Source organism: Dermacentor andersoni, chromosome 8 (assembly GCF_023375885.2).
Source record: "Dermacentor andersoni chromosome 8, qqDerAnde1_hic_scaffold, whole genome shotgun sequence".
NCBI classification, from domain to species: domain Eukaryota; kingdom Metazoa; phylum Arthropoda; class Arachnida; order Ixodida; family Ixodidae; genus Dermacentor; species Dermacentor andersoni.
The window spans coordinates 37,509,972-37,526,735 of NC_092821.1; the positions used below are offsets into that span (position 1 = coordinate 37,509,972).

Consider the following 16,764-nt stretch of genomic DNA (forward strand, 5'->3'; position numbering starts at 1 on the left):
GAAGAGGGGGGTGGGGCAAGAGACAGAGTTATTTTGCCGCTGCTAGTAGCATATGTGATGCACTGAAATAATTGCACAAAAGTAATACTTTGTTACCAGCACTCTCATGTATCGGGTAGTAATTGTCGAAAGGAAGCAGCCCTGCGTTCTACCCAAAAGAGAAATTGGAGTTATCTTTTAAACAAGGTCTGCTCCTGAAGTCAACATCTACCAAGCACAAATTGGCACCTTGTATTGACAGCCAAGAAGTAAACATCACCGAAAGTGGCAGCTAGGAATTGAGCTCTGCCTGCCATGGTAGCGTAGCGGCTTTGATGTTGCGCTGCTAAGACTGCGTCTGACGATGCAATCCCGTGGGTGGCAGACGCATTTTGATTGTTGTCGAAATGCAAATACTTGTAGTGTGTCTTGGGTGCACGTTAAGGAAGCCAAGGTGGTCAAATTTATTCTGGAGCCCCCTGCTACGGCATGCCTCATACTCATATCAGGGTTTTCGCATGCAAAACGCCAAAGTTATTTTTTTTCAAATGAGCTCTTTATTGGGCGGAATTGTGAAGCTAAGCAAAGACAACACTCGAATCACAATGACAGCGCCAAGAACCATTGCCGTTCGTCGCAACTGAACGTGAGAGGTGAAGAGAATCCATTATTTTTGCAAATATCAACCTACATTACAGAGCTATCACTGCAGTTTCCATTCATTCTAGAGTGCGCAACATCAACATTCACCAAATCATGCGCCAAGTCAGATTTGACAAGGCTCTTCCACAAATATTCTCCAACAACGTTAAAGAAGCTTTGGATATAGCATGCGCGCATTCGCTCCTGTCGATAAGTTGATAAATATAATAATCCCGTAAAAAGAGGCAGCAGGAAAACGAAAAACATTGTACGGGCTACAATCTCCTGCTGTACATCGGGTGCCCGGGCAAGAATGTCATGCCCGGTTCATACACTCGACCAACTGTAGAACGCGTGTTGTGGGAGCGCCCTGCTTCAGTAAAATTATGCCGTTATACTTTACTGCGCAAATGAACAACTACAGAAATGGCACAACGTGAAAGAACGGTGCACGATCTATTCTGAAACTGCCGTTCCTTAGGAACTATGTCAGCCAGGTAAGGGCATTGTCGCTTTTAACTTTATATATTTTCTGGTAAGCTCTTCGTCTTTTCCCTCGTAATTATCGCGGTATTTGATACAGGCTTTACATATCAATCAAACAATAATTTAGTATTTGGCGTCATCAGGCTAAAGACAATGCACCTTCAGGAATTGCTGAGATTTACTAGCGCTTTGCAATTCTCAAGAGCAGAGTGAAATGCTGCGGTACTTTAATACTTACGATTGATCTTTATATCGGCGGCCTTTCCTTGTTGGTGCATCGCAACCTCCAACGTAACATTGCTTTTCCTAAAACATATTGGACGCAGGTACCAGTTAGTGAAGACTGTCGCTTCAGCACCATTACAAGAAAAATCGTCACAACTCCACACCTTAAGCCTTGAATATCAGGTGTTCTTTTAGCTGCGTGAAACGAAAAAGAAAATTCTTTGGCTGGTAGCAAAATTCTAGGCCATAAGGTAAATTATTGGAAGATGCGGCCATTACTTCCACGCGAAATGCAAATGCTAAATTGAAGAATTACCATAACTGCCCTAATTTACCTGTTGAATAAACTACTTTACGGCACGGTTCAATTTACTGATTATAGCCAGTGAGTTCGCTACGCGCGTCGATGTATAGAGAATTACCAAGACTATACATGTTTCGAAACACTATTTTCAAGATTCTAGACGAAATGCTTTGGCGTTCCAGTTTCTCTTATGCTGAAATGCATAAGGATTTGCTTTCCTAAAAAAATTAATGGAACAGTGCATTTTTACCGCAAGTTTGACGGCGCATATCTCGAAACCGGTGCCATCCTCAAGATTTGTTGCAAGTAGATATGCCTTGCAAACTCACTAGCTGAGTACGATTCGTAGATTCATATATGTGCCCCAAATTATTACTGAAAACAATTTGTGTATATATATTATTTATTGAATTAGACGTTTGCATTTCTAATAAAAACTTTGTCACCTTATCGACTAATTTAGCTCGGGGGTTACAATTATTACTCTCAATTCATCGAAAATTTGGGGCAACTAAGGAACACTAAATATGCGATGTACCATAGCCTACGAGCAAGCACGCCCACGTTTCAGCAAATGTTATGTGTAGAGTGCAGCCTACAAAATGTTTAGGAGCTGAAATACTAGTGAAAAAATAACTTAACTAAAGGTATGCAACGTCGCCGCTGCTAATTCGCATGCCTTTTCACTAGGTTAGGCGAGACAACTGGTTATTTTGCTAAGGTGTATAGCTGGTGTATCGCTGTTAGCACTATTGTGGTCTCGTTTCAGAATAACAAGTAATTCTCTGCGGCCCACTGAAAAAGCCGTTAGGTGACGTGATGGGAATTGTTTAGTAGCACGTCAACGTTAGATGTACGCAGTGTAATTATGATGTGAATAGACATTACCAGAGGCCGCTAATGCAGAGTTACAATAACAGGATGCCGTAGGCGTACTGCTTACAATCTCTTCGGCCTGTGTAATAATTTTGGGACTTAGTATATAAGAACTGTCATTATCTACGGAAGAAATAAAACAATGCTTTTTTCTTTCTCATTTTGGCATATGCTCGCGCTGTGTGATCCTTAATCTAAAGGCATGCGCCTCTAGTTATGCTGAGAAGCTTTGAATACGAACAAGGTAAAAAAGTAAGAGCATTACCTTTCTTATTCTTCATGCTAACTTATGAAAAAATAAAGAATATATTGAAAGATTCTGTGTAAGTTTGTAAGCATACGTACAGTCGACCCTGAAAAACAAGAAAGTTTTATTGTTACTATTCAAACCTACCCAACCCTTTGCACAGTAATACAAATGCCGCAAATGCACACATTCACTTGGTCAAACAACACCCACCTGTCGGCATCTGATGAAACTGTAATGTCACTGCTATGTGATGTCTGACGAAAATCGAGGTGGTTTAGAAGGCCATGTATCCTTGAAAACACGTGCTACTTAAATTTTGTTTTGTGTTGCTACGCTGACTATATTGTCGAACACATTAGTGTTAGCCTGGGGCAATAGACGAGGGTACGCGTACTGCCCGTTACACAGTCAAGACAGCTCCAGTGCTGCTTCCACCTATAGTTCAATTTCAATTTCCTCTTTCGGGCTTGTCGATCTTGTCCTCTGGTTCCTACTGGCCCGGACAAGTTTTCTGCACAGCAGTTACACTCTCAAGAGATGCGCTATTTCTACATTCTGTCCAAATTACTTGCTAATATCATTGCCGAAATTAGTGAACTTAGTGCCATACGCCAGTCCGAGGCCACCTACGCTACCCTGAACAACTTGTGTTATGGCTATTCTTCGACATGCCAAATTTGAGACAAATAAACAAGTGGCTCCTGTGGGCGAAGAGTGCTGATATTTACGTCATGCACGGTCAGAGCGAAAAGCGCCTGAGCGTGTCGCCATTCCTAACTCAGTAAACAACACTTTGTGCATGGTGCTTTTAACGAGTACAACCAAATATTCCAAAAGACTTGTGCGACTGCGTCCATCCAGGCGCATACATTGGAAATTGGTATCTCTGCAACACCAACTATTCTACACACTTTTTGTTTGATGAGACAGAACGCATATAAAGCATGTGCTTGTTTTGTGGGGAAAACATGCGAATATGTAGCAATTTCTGTTGTTTTAGTTGCCCATATCAGTATTCCGAACAACGCGAGAGCATTCAGGATATTCATTCCTTAGATATGAATAATTCCAACTGACATTCGACTGTTAATCCTCGGTGAAAGACTTCACGCTATAAGACGTGAAAAAATCCATTGCCAACTGCATTCAGTTTCCGATCGGAAGTGTCTTCAGCAATTACTCGCAGAAGAAAGGCTTTGTCGCAGCACAACAGCGTGGTTAAAGGGCTACATGCAATGTCTACTTCTTGAAAGAGCAAACAAGACCGATATATATCTCCTGCGTCAGCTCTTTCCGAATAATTTGAGGGCATTCCTTATCTTAGCTGCAGGCGATGATATTGACCTCTGTAATCTTGAAGATTTCACGCACGAGCTTATGGACCTTTCGGCATCTTCCATCTTGGCCATCGAAGCTCACAGATGCGGGGATCCAGTGATAGAGCTAGGCTAAGACGTGTCCTGTCTTGCTGATTTTACGCAATCTGTGTATGTTCATTCAGAAAGAAACCGTTTGTGCAACCTACACCCCCCGTGCTGGAACCAGTTCTCTCGCCGTCAGACTGTGCCGGTAACATCGCTGTTTCGATGACACGACCCTGAAAGTGCGTTCCTTCGCAGTCACACGAGATACGTAAGTCCCATTACTGACAACGTTGAGTGCCTCTGCCGCACATATGTGCCACCAAATCGTTTCTGGGTGCGTCACTTCAGACCGCATCTTGTTGGACACAGTATCCGAAGTAAGCGTCCTACTGCCAACGGCTGCCCACCACAGACGTTTGGCAAGTTCTCCCTCAAAGCTGTGAACACAGGAAAATGACATCTGACAGTGATAAGTCGCTGAGTCTAAACCTATCCTCTTTTGTCTCTTTCAATAACTGTTTACTGCTGCTGACCTTCAATGCGCCACCATCGGTGCAGCTTTCCTTTGCTGTTAAAACGTCCTGTTTCACGTTCTTTATTGGCAGATCTTCTCCAGTTTCCTTATGTGACGCCGTCAACGTGCCAGGGCAATAATATCACTGACAATGTCCTGCACTCTGAAAACTCTAACGGTCAGCCTATCCACGACCATGTGCACCGGCGTTGAAATAAAACATACAACGAACCACAGAATGATTTACAACATAACCTGGCGCTCGGCACCACATGATCCTCGAACAGCTTTTGGTGCTCATCTCTGTGCATAGAATAAAAATGTACTCTTTGAGCATGCCGATTACGGAACTCTCAGCCGTGTTACCATTCCTGACACCTGTACCATCGCACACGTATTTAAAAGCATTGCAGACAACTGCGAAGCGACTATATTATCGGAGATGGACGCTGTCCTCGTAGACCATCAAACTGTAATCGCATGCGATTCTCCTACAGATTCCTCTCGGCCTTTGAAACTAGGCGCAACGATTTCAGCGCTTAACCAACAAAGTTCCGTGCAGTCTACACCTTTGCGACACCCACTTCGAAGACGCGCTCTTCGGGAATAACGTGCCACTTGTAAATCACGGACGCATTCCGATTGTCTCCCAGCGCCTAGACCATAATGGACGAATCGTAAATATCAAAGTAAAGTGTCATATCTAACTTTCTTGCGATAAACCGTTCATATCTCCTTGAACCGTAAACTACAGTTGAATGTTCCGGCCAGCAGTAACGCCACTGACGAAACATCGATTTCACGCCAATTTCTTACACTGAATTGAGCTCGCATAGTGAAAACATTGGACGACTTCCAGGCGTCAGCTTCCAAGCCAATCTAGCTGAACATTTCTCCTGTCAGAAATAATTTTCCCAGAAAAGGGCTGCATCACGTCCAGCAGAGAGGGCTTCGCATCGCACCTAACAGTTCGTTATTTCCGCCCCTTTCTCAATGTGCGCTGGTTCTGAATCCTCACCGATAAGAAACCTCTGATGTTTGTTCATTAAACCTGCGGTGGCTAAGTTGGTTACGTGTATTATCCTCAGAACACAGTCGGCAACAGTGATTCACGGTGGCGGTGACCGCGTTTCAGTACAATAAAAATGCTATGACACTCATTTTCCGTGCTTTAGGATCCTGTACAAAGCCCCACGTGACAAAAGTTAAAGTGCGGCCTACCACTATGGCGTGCGTCATATTCCTTCAATTATTGCCACAGTAGAAAGGAGGCTCAAAGTCAATAATGGGGCTTTACATATGCAATAACACACTGTGGGATAGGAGTTACACAAACAGGGACGAATTGCCTCAAAAATGGTAGCCTACGTTTGGGTATGTGGACTCTCTCTTTGTAAAAGGGGTCGTGTGGTAAATCATTGACTAGGTTTTGGCATTGTAAATAAATACGACAGTTGAAGCGAAGTTCTCAATGCAGATGCGTGTGACTGTTTAGATTAACATTTATTTGTTCATCAGCCGGTGGTGCCTTCAATAGTTTATCTGGTAAAGTGCGAAATTTCGGACGGAGCATTCTTTTTCAGTCAACCTCGTTTAGGAAAGGAATGATCGAACGACCTTGTCAAATGGCAAGTGATTTTACATTGATATGAATATCTCTAAACAGCATCGTAGAAGTGTGTTTGTGCAGGCAACACTTACGGAAAATGTTGCTCACACTTGTAGCTAAAAATAACTTCCGGATTGTCTTCGCTTTCAAATACAAAGAATGGGAAATAAGTTTTGTTCCGACAGATAGGAATACGATGCACAAACAGCTAAAAGAGTTTACCTGTAATAAGTCAAGTTTTTTGGAAGAAAGACATCTGATTTAAATACGAATGAATGCCCTGTCCTTAAAAATGCAGCTTTATGTTTGCACGTGTACCAAAAGAGTAATTGGGCTCCAGCAGAATGCACGCCATGTGTTGCGTTTTTTACAAAGCAATAATTAAGGTTTCTCTTGCTACTTTCACTTTTGCTTTTGCAATCCAAAGAAAAGCGAGAAATTGCGAATGCCAATAGTCAGTGTGCAATTCGTGTACGAAAGTTAGAATAATATATGTATTGAAATCGTGTATATGTTCTGTTATCCCCTTTGGCTACCCAACAGACAGATGCACAGCCTGTATTGTTGATTTCTCTCTCTCTCTTTCTATTTGGTGCGCAGAAGTTCACTTGACTTCCCAGTAGCACGTGAAAAATCCTACGACTCTTTAACGCACTCATTTTTTTCTTTCTTATTTCAGCGTCGAGCAATGTGACATTAAAGGGCGGTGTACCTCGGGAGCGCTAAACGTCGTACATGTGAACCGAGAAATTTGTTTTGCTGGCAATCACAGCACTTTTTCTGATTAGGTTTCTTGCATCTATAAGGAAACGGTAAAATGTAGGGACTTTTGGAAGAATCGTTTTATTTAGGCGTTCAAATTTTTGTTTCACTACTTGCTCAAATTCGCACAGTTGAAAAAAATGTGCGGAAACTATCAACAATAATTGTCAAAAATGTGAATAACTAAACGCTTCAAGAAATGTTCTCGCTTTAATAAAGGAATAGCCTGCTAAACAACATATATTTGTTGCATTAAAAACAAATTGGTTTCGTTTTTCGTCTAACTGCGTAATTTCACGGAAAACGTAGCGGTTAATCAGAACACCTTTGGCGCTTGTAGGCGTGGACAGCACGTGCCTCAGAAAGAGCTGTGACAGTTAGCATTCGGCAACAAACCAGCCCCACTACGTGAGCGTACGCGCTTTTTAGTCTGTAAGGGACCTTAAGAAAATTTGTCCGTCGTTCTGTCGGTTCGTCCGTAAAGCTTAACACGATGCGCTCCATAGAAAAAAATAGGATAAATTCGAGAGGAAAAATTTGAGCGGTGGTAAGATTCGTACTTAAGAACCTATGAATCTATGAAAGTTTCTAACTTCTAGGGCAACGCCTCTCGCACGATAGCGAACGCATCTCGAGCAGAACGGGACAGGCTCACCAGATACAACGACATCACCAGTGCATATTTGAACGCCAGAAGGATATACCCACCGCCGAGTCCCAAATTGAACAGGAGGCAGGCCGTCGCCTGGCGACAACTACAGACAAACACGTTCCCTAATCTATTCCGTCTCAAACGTATCTTCCCAGATAAGCATCAGGACGACACGTGCAAATTGTGCCAGGAAGGACCAGCAACACTCAAACACATGCTGTGGGAGTGCAATGTAGTTATAGAAGGGATGGCAGTTACTCCGGAGACCCTGTCGTCGAGGTGGGCCGCCGCTCTGCGCAGCTCAGACCTCGGAATTCATATGTGGGCAGTCCAGCAAGCCCGTGAAGCGGCGTTGAGGCAGGGCCTTGACGTTCCTCCATGGGAGACCTGAGCGCGGGTCGCGTTAAACCTTGCCGGACATACAAGAAAGTTGTATCCATCCATCCATCTATGCACTCAAGCCGAGTGTTTTACCCAGATATATTCACCTTCTGCAAGCGTGAATGTTTAGCCCATATTGTAGAGATACTGTGCCAAACACTCACGCTTGCAGAAGGTGAATATATCTGAACCATATGAATGTGTCGTCCCTGTGGTACAAAATGAATGTGTAAGGAGGAGAGTTTCTATGAAGGCTTTCCTAAAACATTCGGTGATAGTGGGATAAAAATCATCTGTAGGACAACATGTGGAGAAAATATAGAGCCTGGAGAACATCAGGCAAATTCAAATTTTGCTAACATTTATTCGCGAACACGCCACATCACCGTTGCGTTTCGCTGGACTCGGGATGCGCCTTGCGTTGGCGCGTTCCTTCACCGACCGAAATTCCATAGGTAACCGCGGCCACAAGCGCTTCGTGTAGCGATACGCAGACAAATCAGGAATCAATGAGTTGATATGGATGATAAGGAGTTCTTCTTCATCATCATCACCATCATAATCATCATCATCATCATCATCATCATCAGCCTGGTTACGCCCGCTGCGGGGCAAAAGCCTCTCCCATATTTCTCCAACTACCCCGGTCATGTACTAATTGTGGCCATGTTGTCCCTGCAAACTTCTTAAACTCATCCGCCCACCAAACTTTCTCACGCCCCCTGCTACACGTCCCTTATCTTGGAATCCAGTCCGTAACACTTAGTGACCATCGGTTATCTTCCCTCCTCATTACATGTCCTGCCCATGCCAATTTCTTTTTCTTGATTTGAACTAAGACGTCATTTACTCGCGTCTGTTCCTTCACCCAATCTGCCCTTTTCTTATCCCTTCACGTTACACCTATCATTCTTCTTTCCATAGCTCGTTGCGTCGTCCTCAATTTAAGTAGAACCCTTTTCGTAAGCCTCAAGGTTTCTGCCCCTTAGGTGAGTACTGGTAAGACGCAGCTGTTATACACTTTTCTCTTGAGGGATAATGGCAACCTGCTGTTCATGATCTGAGAATGTCTGCCAAACGCACCCCATCCCATTCTTATTCTTCTGATTATTTCAGTCTCATGATCCGGATCCGCAGTCACTACCTGTCCTAAGTAGATGTATTCCCTTACCACTTCCAGTGCTTCACTACCTATCGTAAACTGCTGTCCTCTTCCCAGACTTAAACATTACCTTAGTTTTCTGCAGATTAATTTTTAGACCCACCCTTCTGCTTTGCCTCTCCAGATCAGTGAGCATGCATTGCAGTTGGTCCCCTGAGTTACTAAGCAAGGCAATATCATTAGTGAATCGCAAGTTATTAATGTATTCTCCATGAACTCTTATCCGCAATTCTTCCAAAATCCAGGTCTCTGAATACCTCCTGTAAACACGCTGTGAATAGCATTGGAGACATCGTATCTCCCTGCCTGACGCCTTTCTTTAAAGGGATTTTGTTGCTTTCTTTATGGAGGACTACGGTGGCTGTGGAGCCGCTATAGATATCTTTCACTATTTTTACATACGACTCGTCTACACCATCATTCCGCATTGCCTCCATGACTGCTGAGGTTTTGACTGACTCAAACGCTTTCTCGTAATAAATGAAAGCTATATATAAGGGTTGGTTATATTCCACACATTTCTCTATCACCTGATTGATAGCGTGAATATGGTCAATTGTTGAGTAGCCTTTACGGAATCCTGCCTGGTCCTTTGGTTGATGGAAGTTTAAGGTGTTCCTGACTCTATTTGCAATTACCTTAGTAAATACTTTGTAGGCAACGGACAGTAAGTTGATCGGTCTATAATTTTTCAAGTCTTTCGCGTCCCCTTTCTTATGGGTTAGGTTTATTTTATCGTTCTTCCAAGATTCCGGTACGCTCGAAGTCATGAGGCATTGCATATACAGGGTGGCCAGTTTTTCTAGAACAATCTGCCCACCATACTTCAACAAATCTACTGTTACCTGACCCTCTCCAACGGCCTTCCCCCTTTGCATAGCTCCCAAAGCTTTGTTTACTTCATCCGGCGTTACTTGTGGGATTTCAAATTCCTCTAGACTATTCTCTTTTCTATTATCGTCGTAAGTGGCCCTGGTACTGTATAAATCTGTATAGAACTCCTCAGCCATTTCAACGATCTCATCCATAATAGTAATGATATTGCCGGCTTTGTCTCTTAACGGGTACACCTGATTCTTGCCTATTCCTAGTTTCTTCTTCACTGCTTTTAGAATTCCTCCGTTCCTGAGAGCATGTCCAATCCTATCGATGTCATTGTTTCTTATGTCAGCTGTCTTACGCTTGTTGATTAACTTTGAAAGTTCTGCCAGTTCTTATCTAGGTGTAGGGTTGGAGGTTTTCATACATTGGCGTTTATTGATCAGATCTTTCGCCTCCTGCGATATCTTACTGGCATCATGTCTAATGGAGTTACCACCGACTTCTATTGCACATCCCTAATGATGCCCATAACACTGTCATTCATTGTTTCAACACTAAGGTCCTCTTCCTGAGTTAAGGCCGAATACCTGTTCTGTAGCTTGAACTGGAATTCCTCTATTTTCTCTCTAATCGCTAACTCATTGATCGGCTTCTTCTATACCAGTTTCTTCCGTTCCCTCCTCAAGTCTTGGCTAATTCGAGTTCTTACCATCCTATGGTCATTGCAGCGCACATTGCCGAGCACGTCCACATCTTGTATTTGCCAGGGTTAGCGCAGAGTATAAGGTCTATTTCATTTATAGTCTCGTCATTCGGACTCCGCCAAGTCCACTTGCGGCTATCCCGCTTGCGGAATAAAGAATTGATTATCCGCATAGTATTGCGTTCTGCAAACTTTACTAATAACTCTCCGCTGCTATTCCTAAACCCTATGCCATTTTCCCCCACTTACTTGTCGCCAGTCTGCTTCTTGCCTACCCTGGCATTGAAGTCGCCCATTAGTATGGTGTATTTTGTTTTGACTTTACCCATCGCCGATTCCACGTCTTCATAGTAGCTTTCGACTTCCTGGTCATCATGACTGGATGTAGTGGTGTAGACCTGTACGACCTTCAATTTGTATCTCTCATTAAGTTTCAGAACAAGACCAGCCACCCTCTCGTTAATGCTATAGAATTCCTGTATGTTACCAGCTATATTCTTATTAATCAGGAATCTGACTCCTAGTTCTCTCCGCTAAGCCCCAGTAGCGCAAGACGTGCCCACTTTTTAGCTCTCTGTATGCTTCACTTGTCCTCCTAACTTCACTGAGCCCTATTATATCACATTTACTGCCCTCTAATTCTTCCAATAGGTTTGCTACACTCCCATCACTAGATAACGTTCTAGCGTTAAACGTTGCCGGCTTCAGATTCCAATGGCGGCCTGTCCGGAACCAGGGATTCTTAGCACCCTCTGCTGCGTCGCAGGTCTGACTGCCACCGTGGTCTGTTGCTTCGCAGCTGCTGGGGACTGAGGGCCGGGGTTCGACTGTTGTTTTCATATAGGAGGTTGTGGCCAAATACTGCACCAGGGTGGCCGATCCTGCTCTGGTGAGGGAGTGCGTTACCGGTTCTAGTCACCGGGATCAGCCCACACTCCTGGCCTGTTTGTGGAATTTTATCAACAGGCTGATTTTTTTTAATCCAGTGGAAAATGGCGCGGCACCGGGATTCGAACCACGCTCCTCTCGCACGCGAGGCGGGTGTTCTACCTCTAGCCACCGCGATAAGGAGTTATGAAGAGTCATACGGGTGACATCACAGTTGATAATGATTTGATGCGGATGGATGAAATGCTTATTGATCCGTAATTATTTGGGCGCAAGCCTTAGACAGCTTATGGAACGAAAATTTTACCATCCGGCGTTATTGCTTCCATATGCAATGGCGCCAGTATTGGAGGTCGAACCCTCGAGCTTTGGTGGGAGTGCAAACCACGACATTTGGTGTTCATTACGGAAAAATGAATTGACGCACAGTTCATTAGCATATAGTTAATTGGGCACTAGAAGTCATGACCTCTGATGGTAGTCGAACCCATGACCTTTGGTGTTAATTAGGTCGAAAGGAATTCAAGCACTTAACTGTGCCTTAATTATAGGTATTTAAATTGGAGTTATTTAAGGCACTCGAGCCCGCGGCCTTTGGTGCGTGTTTCACCAAATTGGGAATACGGTTGAACCGGTGATATTTCCAAGTTCGATTCCAATTGACATCGCGAAGGTCGAGATTCGAACCTACGACCATTGGTGGGAGTCGAACCCACAACGTTTGGTCTTAATTAAGGTCAAGTGCATTAAGGCATTCCAACCCACGCCCCAATACGGTGATATGTGCTAACCAGCCATAACTCCAAGTTGGATTTCAATTGACATCGTGAAGGACGAGTGTCGAACCCACTACTTTGGTGTTAATTTTGAGACGGCTAATTATGATATTTCTTTTGGGCACTCGAGCCCAGGACTTTTAGTTGGAGTCAAAGGTGCGACCTTTGGTGTTAATTAGGGCGAATTTAATAAGGCACATCTATTCGAGGCACTCTAACTCACGAACTCTGGTGAGCGAAAACGATAGGAAGGGACAAAGCATAAAAATGAAAATGTGAAGCTCCTCAGGATCAAATAAACTTCATTGTCTGTCTGTCTGTCTGTCTGTCTGTCTGTCTGTCTGTCTGTTTGTCTGTCAGGTAATGTCACGAATGTCTCATCAGTGGACAGTATTTCGACTTCATCATCTTTAGGGTATGCTAAAGTGTCTGTCAACTTTTTGGAACCCATTCACTTTAACCAACAATAAAAAACTCGAACGTATACTGCATAAGGCAGTTAGATATTTTTTAAAATCATATGGTCGTATGTCTGTTAGTAAGCTCATACTACGCAGTGGATTACCCCTGCTGACTGTGCGCAACCGCGTCTGCCGATAAAAGTTCCTCTTTCGATTTGTAAACGGCCATTATAAAGCTACCACTTTCATTTTTTTTTACTAACTCATTAGGGTATCAAAGGATACGAAGGCATGCTCTAACAAAAACACTCTTGAGCGCACAAAATAACTGTTTCAAATAATATTTTCGCCTGGGACAATAACAAAGGGAAATAATGCTCATTTTATTCCCGGCCACGGCGGCCGCATTTCGATGGGGGTGAAATGTGAAAACATCCGTGTACTTAAATTTAAGTCCACATTAAAGAACCCGAGGCGGTCCAACTTTCCGGAGTATCCCACTACGGCATGCCTGAAACTGAGATCGTAATTTTTACAGGTAATATCCCCCAATTCAGCTATTTTAATTAATCCCCTAATTACGAGATTGTACGTTACCTACAATTTCTCAGCAGTTTTTTTTTAAAAATGCTTGCAAATATTATGAATTTGTGTGTTTATATGCTTGTATATTCTTATGTATTCCTTACACGTCTTTATAATTACTTACCAATGTTTGAAAATGATTGCAATTATTCTGGTATCATATCGGTGTGTCTATACACATATAAATAAATAACAGCTATAAGGGGTTCGAATGCTCGGAAGAATTGCGGTAACGTTGATAAGGGTTGATAAAGTTCGGATCAAGTCCGATGATGTTAATACGAACCGCTAAGGGTTGATAAGGATCGGACAAACTGCGATAAGGCTGAGAACGATGGATACAGGTTGATAAGAATTGGATCGACTCCGCAAAGGTTAGATCAAATCAGATCGAGTCACTAAGTCACCAATATGTCTATAATTATTTAACAATGTTGGAAAAATGCCTGCAATTCTTGTGAATCTGTATGTTGACATTCTTGTATATTTCTATGTACACGCACTCTACGGTTATCTGCTATCACGTCGCGGTATCCATCAATCAATCAATAAATAACAGCGATGAGGTGCTCATAATGGTCTGGAGAATTCTGATAACGCTAAGGGTTTATAAATGTTGGTCAAGTCCGACAATGTTTATAAGGAGCGATAAGGGTCGCTAAGGACCGGGTCATGTCCAAAAGATTGATGAGATCAGGTAAGGATTAAGCGTTGTTAAGGATCGGATCAACTCTTATAAAGTTGGTAAAGGTCGATAAGGGCTCATAAGAATCAGATCGAGTACGCTAAGGTTGATAACAATTTCGGAGGGTTGGTAAGAGTCTCACCAAGTCCGATAAGAATTATAACGAGCGATAAGGGTTTATAAGGGTTTATGCTGTTCAGATCAAATTCTATCAGATCGACAACAACACCGGGCTGAGTGGAGAAGAGCACTTAGAGAACACTTAGAGAACTGCAGCGTAGTTTCTGCATAATTTTTGTACAGCTCTGCTGTGGTAACTTGCGAAAACCAATCTCTGAGCGCTTATCTTTTATCGGCTACTGCCGACGACACGCCACTGCTCACGAAAACAGGAGAAATGGCTAAACAAATATTCAATTGATGCTTTGTACAGGCTCGCAAATCTACCATAATTTGCGACTGTGACTTGTCGAATCCCTCAAAGCATGTGGCTACCTTAAACGGCGAATTCTTGTACATAACATGTGAGTTGAAATGCAACCATTTCATTAAAATCCGGGAAGCGGTTGTCTCATAATGTAATGTCTGCGTTTTACATAATTGAATATGGAAATCAAAGTTGGCCCCGAGCTAAAACTTCCTCTGAAAATGTCACTTGGAAAGTCACAACTTTTTGGCCAGTAAGTGCTTGTAGTGATCAGCTTTAGTCGAACTGTGAACTTTGGTCGACGGTGACACTTGGGAGCAGCCAAGATTTCTACAAGGAAAATTGTCTTCGTCAAGGCTCTGTCTTCGCTTGTACAAAAAAAAAGCCCTTTGTGCAGTGTACTGGCGCGTTGGTTGCAGGTCACCCGAAGCCATTGATTTAGTGTTGCTGAAGAGCTTTGTTTCGAGGCATACCGTTTCTTCCTGTCATGATGTATTTCATGTGTAGACCTATTATGCTGCGCTAAAAACGAAAAATATCATTAGTGAAAGGTAAGCTCCATCGGCATTCAACGTTTGAGCACTGTTTCGAAATTCAAGCCTCTACTTTAGTGTGAAAGTCTCATTGTTCAAGTAACCGACTCTGTAGTCGTGATCACGACATCAGCCTTTTTTGATTCCCAATTGTACTTGTCCTGCGCTAGGTTATCCCAGCTGGCGGCTGCTGATTTCCTAATTTCTTCACTCCACCTAGTTTCTTACCGTCCTCGACTGCGCTTCCCTTCTCTTGGCGCTCTTTTTCCGCAAATCTGATGGTTCGCCTGCTATCCGCCCTAGGCCTAACATGGTCTGCCCAGCTCCACATTTTTCTCCTAACGCCAACTGGAATATCGGCTCTCCTCGTTTGTTTTGTAATCTCCACCGCTTTCGTCCAGCATCTTATAACGTTACGCCTAACATTTATCGTTCCATCGCTTTGTTCTCGGTCTTCAGCTTATTCCCGAGCTCCTTTGTTAACCCCCAAATTTTTGCACCATATGTTAGCACGGGTACAATGAATGTATTGTACCCTTCTTTTTTCAGTTACTGTTGTAAGCTCCCAATTGGGATTTGGTAATGTTTGCTGTATGAGCGCCAGCCCATTTTATTTCTTTTGCAAATTTCCTTCTCACAATAAGGATCCACTGTGAGTAGTTGACCTAGGTAAACATATTCCTGTACAGATTCTGCAGTATTTCCCTATAAAATGTTTCAGTGTCCCAGGTGTGGCGCAAAGTGTGCATCGTTTCTCAAAATGTACGAATTATTTTGCACCTTCAACATGTGTCTCTCTTATTGTACGTTTTCCTTGGTGTTCCTGTAGTCCAGACCTCTGTATGGGGAGTAAATTTTTTTTTAATGAGTAATCATTTCTATGTCTACCCAGCGACGAAACCCGTCTGTGCATCATATAAGACGCGTCATTATAAAGAAATAAATGTATAAAACGAGATAAATTGGAAGTGAAAAACGTTCGTGCAGGTGAGTTTCGAACGAAAAGCTCCACGGTAAGAGGTCGAGTGTTTTATCAACTGGGCTAAAACTCCTGGCTTCAATAAGGGGAATATTACTGAACCATATGAACGTACTGTATACGGAGGGTAGAAAAGAAATGCCAAAGAGAGGAATTTATATGATGGTTTTCTTGAAAGATTTGGCGATGGTGGAATAAAAGCCATCCCAGGGACGAGCCGTAGAGGCGACTTGGGGCATTGTGCATATGAGTAGGTTTCCGACTTTGTGAAAATGTAATAACAAATGCCCGACATCCCGATGCGTTTAGGTGGTCGCGGGATGCGCCTTCCGTTAGGGACGCAATGCCACCGATCTCTAACGGCTCGTGCGCTTCGCGTAGCGCCACTTTGAGAGATAAGCAGTCAATGAGTTGATAGGGATAATAAAGACTGATGAAGGTTGTAGTAGTCTCATCATCGTTGACAATAGTTTGACGCGGATGGGTTAGGTGCTAAGGGTGATAATTGCGTATCAGGAGCGGATCAATTCTAATAAAGCTGATAAGATCTGAAAAGGGTTGCCAACGGTCGGGTCGAGTCCGCTAAGGTTGACAAAAGCGATACTGGTTGGTAACGGTCGGATAATGACATATAAGTTTGATGTGAGCTGTGCAATGACGTGGACAGCTCATATTGACTGTTTCCAAATCCCTTTATTTGGCTACGGGAGCGCTGTCGACGTGCCGAATTTCTTTCCTAGCAAGGTGAAAATGCAAGGA

General features: G+C 43.2%; 1 long non-coding RNA gene across 2 annotated transcripts in view; it reads right to left on the reverse strand.

The window, feature by feature from the left end:
- LOC126526414 (uncharacterized) overlaps nt 1–16,764 on the reverse strand; it is a 66,924-nt gene that overhangs the window by 31,101 nt on the left and 19,059 nt on the right. The window contains exon 3 of one of the 2 annotated variants that reach the window (XR_011895969.1): nt 1,346–1,413. This is a non-coding gene — a long non-coding RNA (uncharacterized lncRNA). Of the gene's footprint in view, nt 1–1,345; nt 2,078–16,764 lie in introns of those variants that run through there. The other variant, XR_007598559.3, reaches the window with a different exon arrangement.